This window comes from Zea mays, chromosome 10, assembly GCF_902167145.1.
Source record: "Zea mays cultivar B73 chromosome 10, Zm-B73-REFERENCE-NAM-5.0, whole genome shotgun sequence".
NCBI lineage: Eukaryota > Viridiplantae > Streptophyta > Magnoliopsida > Poales > Poaceae > Zea > Zea mays.
The window spans coordinates 22,861,468-22,884,569 of record NC_050105.1 but is presented as its reverse complement, the minus strand read 5'-3'; the positions used below and the strand labels follow the sequence as shown (position 1 = coordinate 22,884,569).

The 23,102-nt window shown below is 46.6% G+C and overlaps 1 long non-coding RNA gene across 1 annotated transcript; it reads left to right on the top strand.

The window, feature by feature from the left end:
• Positions 1 to 18,825: 18,825 nt before the first annotated feature.
• On the top strand, positions 18,826 to 19,169 carry LOC103640940 (uncharacterized). Its single transcript, XR_559946.3, has 3 exons — positions 18,826 to 18,868; positions 18,974 to 19,046; positions 19,128 to 19,169. It is a non-coding gene; the product is annotated as an uncharacterized lncRNA (long non-coding RNA).
• The last annotated feature ends 3,933 nt before the right edge of the window (positions 19,170 to 23,102 follow it).

Genomic DNA, 23,102 nt, shown 5'->3' with positions numbered 1-23,102 from the left:
GGGGGAGCACAAGATGATCATGTGATGGAGGAAGAAGCGCAACCGGCACCTCCAACCCAAGTTCGAGCGATGATTCAAAGGGATCATCCCGTCGACCAAATTCTGGGTGACATTAGCAAGGGAGTAACTACTCGATCTCGATTAGTTAATTTTTGTGAACATTACTCCTTTGTCTCTTCTATTGAGCCTTTCAGGGTAGAAGAAGCCTTGCTAGATCCGGACTGGGTGTTGGCCATGCAAGAGGAGTTAAACAACTTCAAGCGCAATGAAGTTTGGACACTGGTGCCTCGTCCCAAGCAAAATGTTGTGGGAACCAAGTGGGTGTTCCACAACAAACAGGACGAGCACGGGGTGGTGACAAGGAACAAGGCTCGACTTGTGGCAAAAGGTTATGCACAAGTCGCAGGTTTGGACTTTGAGGAGACTTTTGCTCCTGTGGCTAGGCTAGAGTCAATTCGTATCTTGCTAGCATATGCCGCTCATCACTCTTTCAGGTTGTACCAAATGGATGTGAAGAGCGCCTTCCTTAACGGGCCAATCAAGGAGGAGGTGTACGTGGAGCAACCCCCTGGCTTCGAGGATGAACGGTACCCCGACCACGTGTGTAAGCTCTCTAAGGCGCTCTATGGACTTAAGCAAGCCCCAAGAGCATGGTATGAATGCCTTAGAGATTTCTTAATTGCTAATGCTTTCAAGGTTGGGAAAGTCGATCCAACTCTTTTCACTAAGACATGTGATGGTGATTTATTTGTGTGCCAAATTTATGTCGATGACATAATATTTGGTTCTACTAATAAAAAGTCTTGTGAAGAGTTTAGCAGGGTGATGACGCAGAAATTCGAGATGTCGATGATGGGCGAGTTGAACTACTTCCTTGGGTTCCAAGTGAAGCAACTCAAGGACGGCACCTTCATCTCCCAAACGAAGTACACGCAGGACCTGCTAAAGCGGTTTGGGATGAAGGACGCCAAGCCTGCAAAGACACCGATGGGAACCGACGGACACACTGACCTCAACAAAGGAGGTAAGTCCGTTGATCAAAAAGCATACCGGTCAATGATAGGTTCATTACTTTACTTATGTGCTAGTAGACCGGATATTATGCTTAGCGTATGCATGTGTGCTAGATTTCAATCCGATCCTAAGGAGTGTCACTTAGTGGCGGTGAAGCGAATTCTTAGATATTTAGTTGCTACGCCTTGCCTCGGGCTCTGGTATCCAAAGGGGTCTACCTTTGACTTGATTGGATACTCAGACTCCGATTATGCTGGATGTAAGGTCGATAGGAAGAGTACATCGGGGACGTGCCAATTCCTAGGAAGGTCCCTGGTGTCATGGAAATCTAAGAAACAAACCTCCGTTGCCCTATCCACCGCTGAGGCCGAGTATGTTGCCGCAGGACAGTGTTGCGCGCAACTACTTTGGATGAGGCAAACCCTCAGGGACTTTGGCTACAATCTGAGCAAAGTCCCACTCCTATGTGATAATGAGAGTGCTATCCGCATGGCGGAAAATCCTGTTGAACACAGCCGCACAAAGCACATAGACATCCGGCATCACTTTTTGAGAGACCACCAGCAAAAGGGGGATATCGAAGTGTTTCATGTTAGCACCGAGAACCAGCTAGCCGATATCTTTACCAAGCCTCTAGATGAGAAGACCTTCTGCAGGTTGCGTAGTGAGCTAAATGTCTTAGATTCGCGGAACTTGGATTGAATTATAGCATACACGTGTTTATGCCTTGATCATGTTCTTTCTGCATTTTGTTGCTTATTATGGTGCTCAAGTTGTACTGACACTCCCTGGACCTCACAAGTCCGTTGCTAAGTGATGCACATGTTTAGGGGGAGTTGTGTTACAACTTGACCCTTTGAGACTAACCATATGCTTGAGTTTGTTTGACTTAGTCTCGAAGGAGAATTGAAAGGGAAAGGTGGACTTGGACCAATGAAAGACTTCCACTGCACTCCGATGAGAGGGTAACTTATTCCAAGTTCATCTCATGTACTCTTATTGCCATTTGATCTTAATTGAAGATTTTGGTGAGGCAATGGGGTTAAAAGGGCCAAGATTGATTCCGTTTTGGTGCTTGATGCCAAAGGGGGAGAAAATAAAGGCCAAAGCAATAAATGGATCAGCTACCACTTGAGAGATTTGAAAATAGTAGAGAGATTTGAAAATAGTGGAGTAGAGCTTTTGTTTTGTCAAAACTCTCTTATTGTCTTTTTTTTGTGAAAAGTTGGCTTCTTGTGGGGAGAAGTAGTAATTATGGGAAAAAGGGGGAGTTTTTTGAAATCTTTGATCAATCTCTTTTAGAATAACTCTCTTTATGCTTCAACATGTGTGTTTGACTTAGAGATAGAGATTTGAGTTTGATTTGCAAAAAACAAACCAAGTGGTGGCAAAGGATGACCCATATATGCCAAAATTGAATAAAACTCAAATGTGTTTTACTTGAAGTGATTTTGCACTTGTTCTAGTTGCTTTATGTTGTGTTGGCATAAATCACCAAAAAGGGGGAGATTGAAAGGGAAATGTGCCCTTGGGCCATTTCTAAGTATTTTGGTGATTGTGTACCAACACAAGGGCTTAAATGTGTATTTATGCTTCTGGAGGAACAAAGTGCAAATCAAGATAAAAGGTATGTTTCTAAGCCTTAGTACATTGGTTTTTGTGTACTAATATCTTGTCTAAGTGTTAGAAACAGGAAGAAGAAGAAAAGAAAAGAAGTGGAGAGTGGCTGTGTACAGCCAAAGGCTGTTTCGGGCTGGGGCACCGGACTGTCCGGTGTGCACCGGACAGTGTCCGGTGCGCCAGACCAGCGTGGCGCAAACCAGCCGCTCTCGGGTTTTTCTCCGGCGACTTCGGCTAAAATTCACCGGACTGTCCGGTGTACACCGGACTGTCCGGTGAGCCAACGGTCGGCTAGGCCAACGGTCGGCCGCGCAATTCGCGCGAGACACGTGGCCGAGCCAACGGTGAGAAGGGGGGCACCGGACTGTCCGGTGTGCACCGGACTGTCCGGTGCGCCAACGGCTCCCAGATCTGCAACAGTCAGCAACGGTCGGCTGCGCTGTTTATGGAAACAAATCGGGCACCGGACAGTGTCCGGTGTGCACCGGACTGTCCGGTGTGCACCGGACTGTCCGGTGCACCCGACGACAGAAGGCAAGGATGGCCTTCTAGATTTGTTCTCAACGGCTCCTAGCTGCCTTGGGGCTATAAAAGGGACCCCTAGGCACATGGAGGAGGACACCAAGCATTCCTACAACTCTTCTAAGCACCAAGACATCAATCTCACGCATTCGTTTCATTGTGATAGCATATAGAGCTCTTGTGGAGTTGTGAACTCTTTGTGTTGCGTTGCGAGCTCTTGTTGCGACTTGTGTGCGTGTTGTTGCTCTGATTTTCGAGTCTTGTGTGCGTTGCTCATTCCCACCTTACTCCATGCTTCTTTGTGAACTCAATTGTAAGGGCGAGAGACTCCAAGTTGTGGAGATTCCTCGTAAACGGGAAAAGATCAAAGGAAAGAAAAACACCGTGGTATTCAAGTTGATCATTGGATCACTTGAGAGGAGTTGAGTGCAACTCTCGTCCATTGGGACGCCACAACGTGGAGTAGGCAAGTTTTGTACTTGGCCGAACCACGGGATAACCACCGTGTCAACTCTGTGATTGCTTTCTTGTGGTTATCGTGTTTTGACTCTCTCTAGCCACTTGGCAATTACTGTGCTAACGCTTAATCAAAGTTTTGTGGCTTAAGTTTTTGAAGTTTTTACAGGATCACCTATTCACCCCCCCCCTCTAGGTGCTCTCACTAGGTCAAAGCGCAAACGACCTATCGTCGTTAGAAGATCAGTAAGGATCCAACGAAATCAAGAGCGTATAAATAAACAACGAGCCGAAGAAGCATCATCGGATGCGGATGACTTTTGATTAGTATGTTTCTTTTAGTTAATCAATTAAGCTATGTATTCCAATTTCCACATTATTAATTTTCATATTATTTGTTTCATATACTGTGGTTTGACATTAATTTATCTACAGTTGAACATGTTCAAGCATAGGAGATCGAGGAGGAGTGGGGGCAGCGCGGCCAGCGAGGACAGCTCGGGCAGTGGGCTTTTTCAGGGCACCTCACAGAGCCGACAGAGGCAGCAGCAACTCCTCAGCAGGATGCTCATGTGCAGGGTGAGGAGGGTGAGCAGGATGACGAGGGTGAGCAGGATGAGTAGGTTGACCCAATGGGGGCAGGCAGCGCGGGCGACGCGTCAGATGGTTCTACGTCCTTCAGGTATTATTATGCATATTACTTTAATTGATATTAGTTTCTAATCATTTCATCATATTGAATTTACTTGTATACTTAGGTATAAGAAGAGCAATGCGCTTGGTCCGAGACCTGCCGAGAGGAGGCTCATCCGGCCGCATGGAGAATGGTGGGGCTTATTTCTGTTTTGTTAATTTTTTAATGTGAACGTGATTGCACTAGTTTACTTGTTTTATTAATTTTTGTAGGTCATGGGAAGACTTGACTTGGGACGGTACAGGCAGACGTCCCAAGGTGAACGCGGTGTTGGGTAGCCTCTGTCGCTTCTACTACCCTGGCATGGTGGAGCTCAATGGCGAGAGGTTCGCGGCTATGCAGTGGGCTGACTGGGGTCTAAAGGACTATGTCGAGCCAGGGGAGTCAGGGGAAAGCAGTAGCGGAGGGGGAAGTTCGGAAAAAAAATGAAGGACTTGTCAGGTGGCTGTGTGGGACGAGTTCTGGGTGAGTTTACTTTCGTATATAAGCAATTCATTGAATTATTGCTTCACCTAATCTTACTTTAACTTAACTTCTCCATTGATATGTAGGGGAGGTTCCAATTGCCGGATGACATCGAGGAGGATCAGGCTCAGTGGACACGTGTGAAGAGGCACTTTCGGAAGTGCGCTGATAAGATAATCAAGGATGCCATGTACAATGCTCGCATCGCGGCCGTCAACTACTACTACAAGAAGATAAAGGGTCAGAAAATGAGCAAAGCATTAGGGGCCAATGAGATCTACCTCACAGAGGAGCAGTACCTGGAGAGCGTTGTGGATTGGCTTTCCAAGGACATGGAAGCCTGGAGGTGGTTGGCTAAGAGATGGGCGTCGCCTGAGTGGATTGCAGAGTCCAACAAGCACCGTGCCAACCGTGGCACTGAAGGACCGGGGCACAGGTACGGCGCCGATGGACACCTTGGTACCGCACGCCGCATGGTAAGTATATAAATCAAACTTGTATGTTACATCTATGAAAATTATATGGTTTAACTCTTCTTTTTCATGCAGGAAGCTGAAAGTGGAGTTGCTCCAAGTTTTATGGAGGTTTACGTCCGTGGTCACCGTGGCCCTGATCCGGCGAACCCTGATGTGCTATGCAGCGAGGCGGCAAGGGAGAAAATGGTAAACAAGTTTGTATTTACGAATTAAATTGCATGTTTTGTGTCTAACTCCAACTTTCTTTGCAGAATGCATATGGGGAGGAAATGACTCAACGCCATGGGCCTGACTTCGACTGGATGCATTCAGACTTAGATGCCTCGGCGTTGTACCATAGTGGTGGGGGTAGAAAGCATGGCAGGTGAGGTGTTTGTGTTTGATTCGACGATTTCATTAACAAGAATATGTCCACTTAATTGCTCAACTATGTGTATCATGCAGGTTTGCCTTTGGCACCGGCGTTGTGGAGTACAACAGGACTATAAGTCAAGGGAAGGCATCGTCTTCGGGAGGGAGTTCTCGCTCCTCCAGGTCTGCTCGAGAGGCTCAGCTGGAGGAGGAGACTCGGGCAGCACAGGAGCAGGCTCGAGCAGCACAGGAGCAGGCTCGAGCAGCGCAGGAGCAGGTTGGGCAGCTGACGCAATATATGGCTTCTTATTTTCAGGTAATTCGTCTATCTCATCACGTGTCGTCTTTGAATTCAAAGTATAATGTTGCGATTCTAACGTTGCATCCATTTGCAGGAAATGACTACTCGACTCGGCCCTGATATGAACTTGCCCGCTTTTCGCCCTCCCCAGGTAACACTATCTGAACACTTCAATTCCATAGCAACTCTTTCTTTATTATCAAAAATGGCTCGCAGGCACAAGGATGGGGACAGTGGCCAGGACAAGCTCCAGCGTCGCAGCCACAGTGGACCGGTGTTGGGTGGACGCAGGCACCTCCAGGCACTTGGACGCCTCCACCCCAAGGATCGCAGCCAGTCCCGGGATGGGTGCCACCGGTCTCCCAGCCACCGGCGGACTCTCAGCCATTTCAAGCGTGGATGGCACCGCCACCGACGGGGTGGGTGCCACCACCTATGGGGTGGCCAGCACAACAGTACCCGTGGATGCATGCACAACCTACTCCTCACCATGGATCACAGGTGACATTCCATGTTTAGTTTTATGCAAATATTGACCAAACACAGCAATGTATATGTATACAGCCTTATTTGAATGATTGATGAATTGCAGGGTTCAGCGCCACATGCTCATGGATCGGAGGGTGGTGTCAACGTCCAAGACTTCCTCGTCCATGGTGCTGGAGGGAGTGGCCACCTTCCTGGTGGCGGAGGAGGGAGTGGCCAAAACTCCCACAGCCCGCCGGAGTGATCAGTGAGGAGTGAGTTGTGAGTAGTTATTAGCTTATGGACTTATGGACTAGAGTTTTGTGAATTGTGTATTTGAATGGACAATGGACTTTTGGACTTATGGATACTCTAGACTTATTATGTATATGTGAATGTGTTTTGTGAATTATGTATTAGGCTTGTGAATCTGTATATGTGAATTGTGATATTGTGTATATTGCTGTGAATTATTAATAGGTGCAGAAAAATCTGTTTTGGGGGGGGGGGAACCATCAATTTTCGTCGGCCTCGGTGGTGGCCGACGAAAATATGTTCCCAGGCTATTTTCGTCGGCCACCACCGGGGCCGACGAAAATATGTTCCCAGGCTATTTTCGTCGGCCACCACCGAGGCCGACGAAAATATCCTGGCCGACGAAAATAAATGGTCGACGCACAATTTTCGTCGGTTTTAGCAAGGCCGACGAAAATAGTTTAGTTTCGTCGGTACCGACGAAAATACCCGCCTATTTTCGTCGAACTTATTTTCGGCGGCTATTTTCGTCGGCCTGCCGACGAAAATTATCTATTTTCGTCGGTTTAGGCTTATTTTCGTGGGTTTTTGGCCCACGAAAATTTAGGCGTTTCCTGTAGTGGAGGAGGAGGACATGAGTTGGCAGGACTAGGCCGGTCCGGTAAGAAGGCTCATGACAAGGTTATTTTAGGCCATGTTTCAAACCCCTAAAACTATTTGTTAATTATCTAATAAGTTGTTAGCTGATTTTAGTTGTGTTGAAATAGCTAACAACTAATAGTTATTTGAAGAGTATAACTAATAATTAGCTGATCAATTAGTTGATCCGTTTTAAACCTCAGCTAATTTTAATCACTAGCTATCAGTTTTATAGGTACACACACCAACATCGTGGTTTACAGGTACAGTTTACCATGTGGCTCTGGCCCTGCCGTGAGCACACACCAACATCGTGATTGCGTGCAAAGAATGTTGAGTTTTGTATTAAGATCTTGTTGTATATAGGTAGGTCGGAACCAGGCTAGAAGTTGTTGTGTGGCATGCACGTATGATGTGTGATTATGGGTATATGCTTGTATTCACTTCTCCTTTGTAGTTCTAAAAGCTTTAGAGTACTTAAGTTCACTTTAAAACTCTAAAACTCTAATGCGTAAAGTGGGCTGAAGTTTTAAGGCTCTCTCCAACAAGGGTACGTAAATGAGTCTATACCTTAAATTTAGCGAACACAACGCTCTCTGTCACCTCCAACAAGGGACTGCAAATGAGCCTCTAAAATTTAGAGTGTGGTCTCCAGCCGCTAAATTTCGAGGTGCACTGTAGATCCGGTACCCTACGCGAGATGCTCCTTTTCGGCTGCTAGTAGCTGGTGTCATATCTTTTTTATTATATTTTGTTTCTTGTCGACCAATGACGTAGAGAGAGAATAGAGATAAAAAAATGAGATATAGAGGATGAAAGTTAGAGAACTTTGCTGGAGACAGTGAAGCTATAGAAAACGATTTTTTAGAGTGTGCTGTAAAGGACAAAAATAGTTTTTTAAAGGATGAAATTGGGGACGTTGCTCGAGACAGTCTAAACACTGGTTTAAAGCTTTAGATTCAAAGTTAAAAACTCTAAAATATGAAGCGGTGAAACAAAGAAGCCCTAATTAAACGACTTAGGCCTTGTTTAGAATCAACCTAGTTTTTAAGAATCCAGTTTCTATCTCTAGTTTCTCGAAACTAGTTTATAAAAAAATTGGTTTATGGTGTTTAGTACCACCTCAGTCTTTATAAACTGGCTTTAGATAGCTGAGGCTAACTTCTTGGTTTTTAAGAAATTGATAATCCAGTTTCTATAAAATAGGACATAAGCTATTATGTTTGAAAACAATTTAGTTTTTATAAATTAGTTTCTTAAAAACTAGGTGTTTTCAAACAAGCCCTAACATGGAAAGGGTTTCTTACCCATTCATGTCTAAAAAGAGGGGGGCTGACTGCCTGACTTACAAAATGGAAAACAAAATTATCTCGGATGGTTTGCTCCTGCCTCAGGCATGTGGAGTGCTTGGTGGGATGTGACATGCAATAGCGATTATGTTATCCTATATGCCTTAGACCCGCGCGCACTTATTGAAATCTTGATTTTTGTATGTGTTGGCATTTTCTGTCGTACTCTGAAGTGTGTTTGTACAAAATTAAAGGGTTGAATGATTGCATATGCTTAAAAATAGTTATCCCATCTCTCCCTAATTATTACAAAACCAATTTAAAACACTTTTTTTTCTAAAAGCGGATAAATTAATGTTTCGTTAGTAGAAATTATACTGGCTAAAATACGTAACTTCGACCGACATAAAATTTTAACAGATTAAACTAGATAAGATTATGAAACTAAGCCAACAACAGCAGTCACATATAGATCGGACTTCCAGATATAAAGTTGTTGATAAAACAAGACTGCTATTCTAGAGTATGACAAAAATTAATCAACCTTTAATTTTGAAATTAAGCGAGAACCATAAATGGTTAATTATCCAAACTTTGCATTGCATGTCACTAATTTGCCTTAGCAATTCAAATCGAACGTATAGTTTAAAATAAGAAATTAATCTAGAAACAAAACTAACCATACAATCAGTAAACAAAGACAGAGGAAAGCACTAGACAGTTCTTCCTTGAATCTCCAAAAACTCTAAATCAATCTCTCCAATCGATCTAATATAGACCAAAAACTCAAGAATGTTCTAATGACTTGTTAAAGTAAATATGGTTCATGTCAAGAATGTTCTAATGACAGTCTTAGCTCTGAGGGCATGCACTTTCGGTGTTGGTTCATGTCAGGGGAACGCGTACGTGAGAGATGAGATGCATCGATATATTCTTGGCTTTACGACAGTTAGCGTAAAGCAAGTGAGAAGGCCGGGCGGGGGGTTTGGTAGAGAATCTAAACATACATATAATTACAAGAAAAGAACACCGCGTAGTAGGATGAGTCCATCGTTGAATATAATGGAGCAGCACTCGCATTGTTCAACCCTAGTACGTGCGCGTTAAGGAACGACTTCTTCTTCTTCTTCTTCTACTCGTCAGTCCCGAATGCAAGCAGAATGCATATGCATCTGCTGTACAATGTTGACTGGAGTATCTCTCCACATCCATGCATCATGCTATACCTGTCGTGTGCTCGCATGCATCGGTCATTCCGTCTTTTTCCGGATATCAATATATTATATTTCCGGATAGGAAATATATTATATACTCCAACCTAATCTTGGTTAATTGGAGCTTGGTAATTACATTTAGTTTGGAATATCTTACAAATTAGAGGCTTCTACGAAGCACCATTTTTACACATGCATAAATCGAATTAATCTGACATTATATTATATTTTCGGATAGGAATATTATATATATATATATATATATATATATATATATATATATATATATATATATATATATATATATATGACATGCATATAAGCATATTATTTCTGACGTGCGCAAAGGCTTCGAAAAAGTCGACGTCGCTGCTCGATCCGATTCAGGAAACTAACCTGTTTGGCCGACTGGTCACTTTCAGCCGTTTATTATTTCTAAAAGCACACACATGCATGCAGATAAACGAAAGCGCCATCCATATATACCCGTCTCTATCGTCGTCGACTGACATTTACTCGCTCATCGTCTTCGAATAAACCATGCATGCATAATGCATTGACCAACTCATAAATTGAGCAAAGCAGAGCAGAGCAGCCACGACATCGGCCATGGCATTAGTGAAAAATGATTCAACATCGACGTAGTTGTCTTATTCCAATTAAAAAAAAACAAGTCTAAATTATAGGCCCTATATTTTTCCATAGCAAAATACGTCAAAAATGATTCAGTAAGTAACTAGTTTAGACTCGAATAGAAAAACTGTCCTAGCTGGTTTTATCGGACCACACGGCTGCCTGGCCCAGGTCTCAAACCGGCTGGCCAGGACGGTTTCATTGGGCCTAAGAAGGCCGGCAGGGTACAGCCCAGCAGATTTTAACACAAGAGACATTGTCACAACACCTTTTATTTAACCCTTGGACAAATCTGGTCGTCAACGTAACTCTATCTTCACTCTAAAGCACAAGTTATGTGTACCGTGTGTTACGGGCGAAGCAGGTAGATCAGTTTTTCTCCTCCACATCGCTTAACAACCAGACTATTACATTTTCAGATAGACTGTAAGGAAACACTTAAGCCCAACATAATAAGTCACACACAACACCACGTTCCTGTATAGTACCACCTCATTAGTTGAAGAAGGACGAACGGCCGAACGAACTATAGAAAAAGAGGCAGGTCTTCTTTTTAACTCATACTTTTCTCGGATTTTTCGCTAAAATAATGTGAAGTATCTGCAATATATGATGTGTGAGCCATATGTTCACTTAATTTTTTTTGAAAGATCTATCACACTAGTTTATCACTAGACGTTCAGATATCATCAAATAGATACCGTCGCAACGCACGGTCAACTAGTGGAAAGTTCAGCCTCAGCGTACATGTCTCACTCATGGTTGCAGCACAACGCAAGTGATGTGGTCTGTGACTTGTGAAGTTGTGATGGATCGCTTACTCGTGCCTTGCAAACCTCTTCGGGTTCTAAGTTCTCTGCTATACACGGCACGGCGTTTGCCGATCAAACTTGCTTCGTTTCGTACTGAGGTAGCGAACGAACGCAATTGGTGCGTTAAGGATTTTATCATTCGTTGGCGTGGAAGCACGTTTGGCCACAGAGAAATGTGAATGTGTGATGCCGTGTGTAAAATACACGGTTGCTCTAGTGTTCCCAGGCCCATCAGGTTTTATTAGGCCGCAACGCCACTGATTCAGACGATTTCAGATATTCGTATGTGTGCCTCAAATCTCATGCCCATGACTCCGTAAGGTCAGCCTGTTCGCTTGGCTTTCGTCTCTGCCAGCTTTATTTTACCTCTATGAATTACAGTTCCAGCAATATAAACAACTGACTTTAATCCGAAGCGAGGTCTAATATAAAAAGAGCATAACAAACGATCCTCCTCAACTCAAATGTCAGGCTTAATAATCGACCCATGTTTTTTAAGGTCCGTGATCAGTTACACATAAAAAGATTCTATTACTTTTCTTTTCAATTCGTATTGAGTTGGTTTCACGTGTGTTCATATATATGGTTCCACGGATCACTTTATTCTAGATGAGATGGTATTGTTGGAACCTGCCCTCAAGGACAGGTTGATCCAACGGGAAAGTAGGGAGAGAGTTTTCGAAGCTTAACACGGGATACCAAAAGCCTTGTTGATCTCCCCGTGCCTGGGCACAGTACGGAGGTATTTATAGGTACTCGAGGGGCCGCTTGCTCCTGTCAAAGACATTTAGACCCTCGAGTACCTGGTTTATCCCCAGAATATTCCCACGAGAGAAGGTTATAGACAGTCATTACGGTAAACTTTATTATAGACACGACCCTAATCACACATGTCCACGCAGGGCCCAACTCTGGGCCGAATCGCACATGGGCCTCTCTCGGTGGTGAGGGAGTGGGAGGTCCCGTAGACTTCGGCGGGGCCTTCGTCTTGTCTCGTGTGAGCGAAGGGGGTCGAACTGGCCTCCGCCCGGTTAGCGCCCTTGGCCTATCCTGTCGGGTTGTGGATTCAGCCTTCGCCTGTGCAAGGCGAGAACGAAGTCGACGAGCGAATGGTGGCGTGTTCGCCTTCGCCCCAACATTTGCCCTCCGAGGGACCAGTTTGACTAAGTCAGCTGGTGCCGAAGACCACCGTGAGATGGTGAAGACGCTGCCCTCGCTCGAAGTGGTCCCGCGGGGGTTTTTGAAATGTGACCGTTGATGGACGTGTTACTGTTGGACTGCATGTTTCCCAAGGAGTCGCGTCGCGCCTATAAAAAGCCGACCGCGGCCGGGCCCGTTTTTGGCTTGCATTTGCGTAGTAGAAACCCTAGCTTTTTTGAATTGCTCGTCTGCCCTCCTTGCTCGCTCTGCTTCGGAAATCTGGCCCGTATCAAGTAGACCGCGCGCCGCCGCCGACGTTACGTTGCAATGTCTTCTTCTTCGTCTGCCGCGAGCGCATCGTCGGTCGTGCCGTCGTCCGAGGAGACCTTGAGTGATTTGGCGGTGATGGAGTTGCAGCCTGGCCATACCGTGGAGTTTGGTACTTTGAGGATTTCATCGGTCCGCGTGCTAGAGTTGCAGCGGCTTGATTACTTTGGTAACGGTGTCAGGCGGGCCCCGGGTGCAGAGGAGGTCCCCGAGCCTGAAGGCGAGTTAGTAGTTTTTGAGGCTTTTTTGTTGCCGGTCTTTGCTTCCCGACACATCGATTCGTGGCAGAGGTGTTGCGAAGGTTTGAAGTGCAGGTCCACCAGTTGACGCCGAACGCCGTGGTGGCACTAGCGAAGTATGTCTGGGTAGTTACTTCCTACGGCGGGCAGCCGTCTGTGGAGGTCTTCGCTAAAAATTATTGCTTGCATTGGCAGAAGAGGAAACTAGGAAATAAGATAGCACAATTCGGATCGTGCACCTTCACGCCGAGGACTGGGAAGACTTCGGCTGAGGTTGTGGAGATAGTCCCCTGTGCTAGGAACAAATGGGGCAACTGGTGGGACTTTTGGTTCTATGTGGCTCCCGGTGACGTCGAAGACCTGCCGAGCCTACCTTCGGCCATTCTGTACTCACACTGCTATGTGGCGTTTCCTCGATTCGAGGTGGCGGAGGAAGATGAAGATGAAGGGGCCCTTCGACATGCTGCTCGCCTGAGTAGCGAACGTGACTTGGTTGAAGAATTTATTGTGTATGGAGTGTGGCCCTTGGCGCACAGCTGGGTATTGGGCGAAGTGACCCCCCGTCGGATGCCAACCCTGGGCAACCAGCTAGTGCGAAGTCCTGCCTTTGTGGTGGATTTACACGGTCGCAACCCGGCCGCATTTGTGCGTGAAGTGGAGGCCGAGGCCGCGAAGATTGTAGGAAAATATGTGCCGAAGACGGAAACTCTGAGGAGTTGGGATATCCGCGGTTCAAATGTTAGGTTGAACCGTGTTTTTGAGTTGAATCGTTTGCCGTATGCCGGCTACCCGGGGGACGACTATGCCGATGTTGCTATCCGCCCGGGGAAAAAGGCGATGACCATGGCCGACGAGGGCCCTTCACGTGGAACAGCGCCGGCCGCGGCCGCCAAGAAGAGGAAATTAGGTACAACAGCTGAGGGGTCGAGGGCTTTCGATCGTTTTGCTGCGGATTTGTTGGAGACCTGCACGGTTCCCGAGGAGACGATGTCTTCGCCCGAGCTCCGGAAATCTTCCGCACGAATGCTGAAGGTTACCGAGGGTCGCTGGCCTAGGAATGTTCCGATTCTTCGGGCGGCCGGCGAGGACATGTTTACATCTCGATTAGCTCGTGAGATGAAAATTTTTCCTTACGGACGGAATGTTGGTGCTGTTGTATCGGCAGTGATGGAGAAGGATTGCCAAGACGCGCCATGAAAACGCCGGGTGTTCGCCAGGGTGGGGGACCCGAGGCGCGAGGCGAAAATGGCACGGACGAGCGTGAAGCCTGCCGCCTCCGGCGCCAGCATGCCTCCACCTGTCGCGCCCACACATGAGCGCAGACCTCCCTTGCCACCACGCGTTGCTGAGGCAGTGGTGGCAGACGCTGAAGTCTCCATAGATATTTCCGTGGATGACTACATTGTGGGCGGAGTCGCAATATTCGACGTCCACACGGGACTGGATCCTGCTGGTGAGTTTTTTTGTTTTTTGCGCGAAGTCTGCATTTCTGACGTGACCGTGGTGTTGGAGCGGGGTCCGGGCAACTGGCTGTTGTCCCGGCGCCGGTGGCCGTACCGAACGTGGCGAAGGGGTCCTCGCAGGACCCGTGGTCCAAGTTCTGCGCCAGCGGCGAAATTGCCTCGGCCACCGTCGCGAAGGACGTGGCCGCCTCAGTTGCGCAACACCTGAAACACGTGACTAACCAGTGCTTCTGGAGTTTGTTTTCTTCCATGGCTCTGATTTTTTGACAGTCTTTTGTGCCAGGCGGCTGCCTTCGCCGAGCACATTGCATTGGGGGCGCTGACCTCGGAGTTTTCTGCCGAAACGCGACGACTCGAGGGGAGGATTGAGCGCCTCCGAACGCAGCATACAGAGGCTGTTCGAGACAAGTCGACGGCGGAAAACAGGAGCCGCAATCTGCTTGAAAAGTTGTCGGCGGCGGAGGCTAAGAAAGAGGACCTCGGCCGCTGGCTTGCAGCGGAAAGGGAGGATGCGGAAAAAGCCCGTGCCGAGGCCCAGGCTGCCCATGCTGAGGCTAGCCTTGCCCTCAAGCGCGCCACCGACGCAGAGTCAGGGCAGAGGAGTCTACGCAACTATGTGGACAACGGAGGCCTCCACCCGCACTGGGGTCGACCGAGCACACGCGTTGCTCGTGGACGCGTACCGTCAGCTTGGTGCACGAACCGCCCCCTTCGACACATCCGGTGGACAGGTGGGCCTCCACTTCCTTGGGTGGCTGCAGGAGGAATTGGAGTTGCTCCCGTCCATCGTGACCGGTCTCATGTCCTTTGCCTCGCTCATTACCTGCTAGGGGGCTGCGAATGCTTTGTCCCGTGAGGGATGTAGGCATTTCGAAGTCTTTGATCGGGCAACCGAGGACTTCGACCGTGGAATCTTCCAGGCCAAAGACGAGGTGCTAAAATGGTCCGCTGGGGCGCTTTACGACAGGATGTGGGGCCCTCACGGCCGCGATACTGCTCGAGAGAGGTCCGATCGGGTGTTGGAGCATGTGTGTAGCGTTTTTTTTACGTTTTTGCTATTTTTGTAGATGATGAACGATGAGGAAGTCGAAGACTTCGGTGGCCTGGAAAGCTCGGTGACCCGAGCAGAAGATGCCGATTTTTTTGCAATTTAGCCCTTAAACAGAATTAAAATCACGTTTAGACCTAAAAAAATTTTAATCTCAAATTTGGACCCTTAGCTCGGCGCCATAGGCTATGGCGCCGAGCGGTGACGTGGCCAGGGCAACCGGCACTGACGTGGCTGCGGGCGTGGCACCTAGCTCAGTGCCACAGATCTTGACGCCGAGCTAGGACTTAACCTTTGCCGCGGTTTCTTCTCCGCGCGTCTGTTCTTTGTTTCTTCCTCCTACCGCAGCCGCCGCGCGCCCGATAGCTCACCGCACCCCGCTTTCCCGCCCACCGCGCCGCGCGCTCGCCGGAGCCGCCGAGCCGCGCGCCCGCCGCCGACACCGCAGCTCGCCCGCCACCGCCGCCGACACCGCAGTGCGCCCGCCACCGCAGCTCGCCCGCCACCGCCGCCGACACCGCAGTGCGCCCGCCACCGCCGCCGCGCGCCCGCCAGGTAATTTTTTTACTGTTGTTAGTTACTTAGTTAGTAAATTGTCAGTGTTTAGCATATTGTTAGATATTGTTAGTGTTTACTACTTAGTTAGCTATCCACATGTTTAGTGTTTAGTAAATAGTTAGCTATTTTCTTGTTCGTGTTTAGTAAATAGTTAGATATTTACTTGTTTAGCATATTGTTAGTGTTTAGTAAATTCTTAGTGATTATATAGTTAGCATTTTGTTTAGCGCATTGATATTACATGTTAAGCATATTGTTTATTACGTAGATATCGTGCAGTTTTCTGTGTTGGCAACCATCGTGTTGTCGTTTATTTGCAGGTTTTCGAAACATCACTTTACAGGGGAGGTGCTGCCAAATTTTTTATTGACAATATTATTTTTTGCACATAGGTGTTGTTCCGACTTGACCTTCTCTACCGTTTGCTGGACTCGTACGAGATCTCAGGTATAATTTGTTTTCGTACATTATTCATAGATTATGTAATTTTGTTTGATGTGGTCATTTAATATTTACTATATAGTTATTAGTTAATAAGTAGTTACTATTTATTTATTATTTAGTAAGTTTATAGGCTTAAGTACGTAGCCATTATTAAGTTAGTAATCCATTTTTGCAATAGATGGACACCCTAGTGACACTATACCATGGAGGAAGCGTGGGGATAGATGCGTATGGGAGTGTTACTTTTGATGGTATGAAGATCGTGACCATGTTGTTTGATGAAAGACCATCTTTTGACAAGATTTTCGCTTGAGCTTGTGAGGAGATAAGTTGCGACATAAACGACCCTAGAATATCAATTCAGGGTTTGTTGTCCCATATTACATATGGAACAGTTGTCCGACGGTTGATCTCCATTGGCTCAGAAGATGATTGGGTGAGATATGTAAGAATTGTGAAGACCATGCTTCTACCATGTTTGGATGTGGTTGTTCAGCCGTTATCTGTTACTCATCGTGATGCTCCAGTCGGGTTGACTCCACAAATTCCCAATGCATCTCGTATTGAAGCTCCTTTGGTAGAGCTTCCAGAAGAAGTGGTTGTTGTGCCCGATGCTCAATCGGGGCCGCACGAGTATGGGATTTCTCGTCCTCTTCCTGGCGTTTGTGGGGCTTCTAATCCGGTGGTACCCCCCAAGAGATCCCATTGACCCAGGATCCAGTTCAGGATCATCCTAGTAAGTGTCTTTGACACGTTGCTCATATCCATCGTTATTTCGTTTCATTAGACTTTTAATGTGGTATTTCTTCCTTCCATCCGATGCAGGATCTCCACAAATCGATAATGGTGCTTATCCTGATGTGCCTGTGTCATATAATATGGACAACATATGCAGGGCATCCAATAGTGTTGATGTTCAGATTGAGGATGAGGAGGAGCCATATGAGGCTGCACGGGCCTTAGATTCTGATGATGACCGTCCGGTTCAAGAAATGACCGAGCAAGAAATTGAACTCATAAGACGTTTGTGTCCGGAGCGTGACCCTGCAGTACATGAATTTAGCAGTCAAAGTCATTCCACCCGTGCATATGCTGAAGGACGTGACGATGAACTGCTAGAGGCTCCGGATAACACCGACAGCATTGAGATTAAGGTAGGCTTACTTTTCAAGGACCTGCCTACACTGAGACGATGGCTACAAGAATATTCTGTGAACTGCAAGAGGCCGTTCAAGGTGAGACATTCGTATGCACAGTGTCGTTACACTGTTGTGTGCGAGGTGTCGGAATGTAATTGGAGGGTATGTGCCTGAAGGCAGAAGGACACCGGAAAGTTTAAGATCACCAAAATTTTAGGTCCACACACTTGTGCCCAGACAGAGTTGAGCTCTAAGCATCGTCAGTTGACATCTACCCTGATTGCGAAAAGGATATTGGGGATGTTGAAGGGTCAGCCAAACTTGAAGGTGAAGTCAATTATGACCATGACTTCGGAGCTGTTTGGTTACATGATCAAATATGGGAAAGCATGGAGGGCAAAGCAGCGAGCATGGAAGATGATATACGGGGATTGGGAGGAGGGTTATGAGAAGTTACCAGCATTGTTCAATGCAATCAAAGCAAAAAACCCAGGCATGCATTACGAGTACATCCCCAAACCTAATGAATGGAGGAACGACAGAGAGATATTTTTTCGTGCTTTCTGGTGTTTCTCGCAGTGCGTAGAGGCCTTCAGGCATTGTCGTCCCGTGCTCTCTATTGATGGTACTTTTCTGCTTGGGAAGTATAAGGGCACATTGTTGGTTGCCATATCATGCGACGCAGACAACGCACTGGTTCCTTTGGCATTTGCTTTGGTGGAGAGGGAGAACAGAGATAGTTGGTCTTGGTTCTTGCGGCATGTACGCATCCATGTCGTAGGCCCTGGACGCGAGGTTGGTGTCATATCTGGCAGACACCAAGGTATTCTTAATGCAGTGCAAGAGCAGATTCCTGGCTACGCACCCATGCACCACAGATGGTGCACTCGACATCTAGCAGAAAATCTTCTTCGAAAGGATCATAGCAAGGCTAACGTCCCCCTTTTTGAGGAGGTATGTCGACAGTTGGAGGTTTCGTTTTTCGAGGATAAGTTGAAGGAACTAAAAGATGCAACAAATGCTGAAGGTAAGAACTGGATTGCTGGATTGCTGAGGGAACCGCAGAAATGGACAAGGGCCTACGACGAAGGTGGCTGGCGGTTCGAGTTGCTGATCGAGCACATCGATGGGACAAACGTGGTAGTAGGAAAAGGAGCCGGTGCAACATGGTTATGGATTAGGTTTTTGGTCGCAGTAGGAGAGGTCGAGCGTCCCCCTTTCTCGTGGACCCAGAGCAGAATGAATGCGGAAAATGCGATAGACTTGGCCACAACTCACGTACATGCATTTGGACACTTAGTCAGGTGTGATATATTTTATTGTACACAAATTTTATTCTAATATGTCGATGTTTTTGTTACACTTTGTACACAACTTATATTCTAATATGTTGATATCTTAATTTGCAGGATGGCGCAGTTCCACTTGCTGGACCCTCACTACGACGAGCACCACAGGGGCCGTCTCACCGCAGAGGGAGAGGTAATATTTTGCACATGTATTAAATTTTCGAATTTATATATGCGACGTATATTTGACTAATGAAATTCTTTTGATTGCTAGGTGTTGCCCGTTCTGCGGGTCCGGACCCACGACCGGTTTTTGGAGGAGATGAGGTACGATGAGAGGTACATCCTCTCCTACAGAGGGCTGGCTTGGACGTCGTATCGTACCAAGTTCGCCGTGGGCTGCCCACTTTCAACCCAGCGGCGTTGACGGCTCTGGTCGACAGGTAAAGACTTCTCTAGTTGTTTAATATTTACAATTATCAAATCTACTTTGCATACTAATGATTTTGTATTCGTTTGTCTTCCAATAGGTGGCGGCTAGAGACTCACACTTTCCACCTTCCCTGCGGTGAGATGACCGTGATGCTTGAAGATTGCCAGAAGATTCTTGGTCTCAGCATTATTGGTCATCCAGTGACCGGTCAAGCATCACCAGGCGGATGGAGGCAGAGGGTGGAGGCCTTTCTTGGGAGACTGCTTCCGGATGACCTATGAGGTAGCCACAACACCGGAGTCCCACTGACCTGGCTTAGGCAGGCCTTTGGGCAGTGTCCACCTGGTGCAGACGAGCAGACGGTTGGATACCATTGTCGAGCTTGGATTCTCCATCTCTTTGGTTTAGTTCTTTTTCCAAACGCGACAGGCAACAGCGCGTCATGGATGTTTCTGCCCTGCCTGACTGACTGGGATACGACAGGAGGTTACAGCTGGGCTTCTGCAGTGTTGGCCTTCCTGTACAAGCAACTTTGCGAGGCTTGTCGTCGTTCATCGAGGATCGCTAGCTTAGGTGGATGTGTCTACCTACTACAGCTGTGGATGTGGGCACACATACCCGTCGGGCGACCTAGAGAGTTTCCTCCTCGTGAGTGGTTCGTGGTAGCTGGGACCAGGTCGAGGAGCCATTCGCACGACACTAGCGTGCTTACATGGAGTACTCAAACGAGCTCGACGCACTTACTCCTTCGATGGTGAGTTGTCTACTTTTATCTTTTTCCTTAAACAGTTGGTAAAATGACTATAAACTTACATGTGCTTTCTAAAACTTTTGCAGGTGACCTGGCAACCGTATCTTGATCCATATTTCGCTAGCATACAGTTGAGCAGCATGTGCTCAATAGACGAGAACCTCTACCTAATGAGGTGTCCCCTAATCTGTTTTTATGCTGTTGAGTACCACTTGCCCCACAGAGTTGCTCGACAGTTCGGATTGCGACAGGAGTTTCCGGTGGAGCCATTCTCGACTTCAATAGAACTTCATAAGTGAGTGACTACAAGCACTTTTTATTCTAACTAATAATTGAAATATCAGTTAGTCACTAATATATGTTTCTAACTTTTGCAGGTTCGACAGATAGAGACAGAAGAAGGTCACGGACTTTGAGACCCACGACCGTGATTACATTGATGAATGGGAACAGCAGGGGGATCTTAACTATGAGAACGAACTGGCGCACACAAACTACAACTTCCGGAGGTATTTGATTTGGTATGCTGGTGTGACTAGGTGCAAGTTGAAGGGACAGTGGACAGCTGCAGACTATGCCGAGCAAGAATCGTCAGACGACGAAGACACAACTTTCGACATAGCTGCTCGGCACGGGTCCCAAATTGAGGCTGCTCCAATCCTTGATAGAGTGGTAACTATTTCTTTACTAAAATTAGAGATTTCAATTCAATGCTTTATGTCTAGTTTTGAGCATCCTAATGTTTTAACTTGTGAATAGGGAAACTCTATGCTCGTATCTGTTGTTGAACTTGAGCGTATCTCACAGAGAACTTCAGATAGTACTACGCTATCGTTACTATCAGTGAGTATCAATGTTTAAAAGAAAACTTGTTTATTTGTATGTTGTAACATATGTCTGTAACTAATATTTCGATTACAGAGGGTATCACGTCGTCTTCGTCGTGCAGCGGCTCGGTGTGGATGTCGGTCTCTAGCAGGCGTTGACGTGCAGCTGCCTGTGCCTCGTATGCAGCAGGACGTTCAGCCTCCCATTTGTGCAGTTGGACCATCTACAGCAGGACTGAGCTCCTCGCGATCGACGCGGGACACGTTTGAGGACGTGGCCCACGACGACGAGGACGAGGACGAGGACAACGACGACGACGACACTGGCGCTGGCGCCGCAGGTCAGGAGGAGATTGGACCATCTCAGTTGCAGGATGCTCCTACAACTCAGCCATCACAGCTGACACCACGTAGAAGGCGTCCACGAGACCCTTACACTCCAGGCACCGACGCTCTTGGGGCCAAGGGCAAGGGTAAGACTAGGAGGAAATGAATACTTTTGTGATGTTGGTCTTATGCTGAAAACTTTGTGATTTGGACTCATGCTGGAGACGTTGTAATGTGAACTATGTTTGGACTCATGTTGGAGACGCTGAAAACATTGTATTTTGGACTTTGTTTGTGGACATTGTATGAAGAACTATGTTCTGTGGATGTTTTTATATTCGATGTTATTTTGTGATGTATTATATGTTGAAATGTGGTCATGTCTTATAATATGTGATTATTTGAACTGTGGTTGTTAATAAAACAAGGGGAACTCTTGCAAATTTTTTTTGTGAATTGTAAAAAACATAACAAGCAATAAGTAACACGTCTATAAAGTTCTAAATTATTTTTGATACGAAAATACTACATAACAGGCTACAAGTTTCTTTAGTCTGAATCATAATCTATGAGTAACTCATCTTTGGAGTCATCCGTCGCGCAATCCTCAACGACAACCTCATTTCACTTGCTGCATTGTCCTGCATCACACTTGTCACCAGTTCTCTTGTAATAATTGGCTTCTGCTTCATCTGCAGCTTGGGAGAATAGCTCATCCTCATCCTCAGCCTCATCAGACTTCTTCTTGTAATAAGCCGCATCTACCTCTTCGGCGGCCTGAGACATAAACTCATCCTCTTCCTCTTGAGCATGTAATCCTGCCTCAGCTAGTGCGATGAGCTCACTCAACCTTGATGTGTCGTCCTCCTCTTCTTCATGTAATCCTACCTCTGCGAGAGCGATAAGCTCACTCAATCTAGATGTGTCGTCCTCCTCCTCCTCCATCAGCTCAACCGTTGCCATTTTATCCTGAACATATCTTGCATGCGCCTCATCGGCCAAATAGTTTACGCCACTTCCAATCTCTGCAAATATAATGAGCAAAATAAGTTAGCAAAGTCAAGATAAATAAATTGTACTAACATAATTATAATATCATTTATCTCACTCACTTCCCTTGAGGCGATCAGCAAGATTATCCAACATCTGTTTCTCGGCTTGAGCCGCTTCCCATTCCCTTGCATCCTGTGCTCTCTTCTCATCTGCCGCCTTCAACCTCCTATACTCTGCACGCTTCGGGCTATCATAAAAGGCAGATTTTGCTTCCCTACGCATGTCGCGTATGCGATCGTTAATGTACAAATCGACGAGCCGAGATCCACAATGCATCTTCTGTCCCATTATTCTCTTGGACTCTATTGTGCGCATCACCTCTCCTTTGTCGTCGTAACTCTCCCAACTGCATTTCCTCATCTCCTACAAAAAAATAGTAAGTACCGCTATAACATTACAGCTGGTGCAAAAAAAATACCAACCTCATCGTAATCGACCATATGTCCACAAAAATATCCAACACCAAGCTTGGAAGGAACTAATCCATACTTAGCTTCAATACCACATTTGCAGAGTACTGGATCAAATTTCACCTCTTCTTCCGCCCACTGATTGTATCTCTTTTCCTTTACCTCTGGCTCTGGCCAATGGGACAAAGGACCATACAACCACTCTCTGAAACGACACTTACGCCACCCGTATGGCTGCAGGAGAAAAAATTAGTAATTTATTGTAAATAATAACTAGTTCATACATTTAGCGTATCGATGGGCTCACATAATCAATGTTCGGACAACAGAACTGCTTCTCATAGTCTTCATCGATGACAGCACGGTCTCCACAATCGCATCGAGGCGGTGAGTCCATCCGTCTTTCTGTTGCTACCTCCTTCTCCGCATCCGTCATTGGTGGAGGATT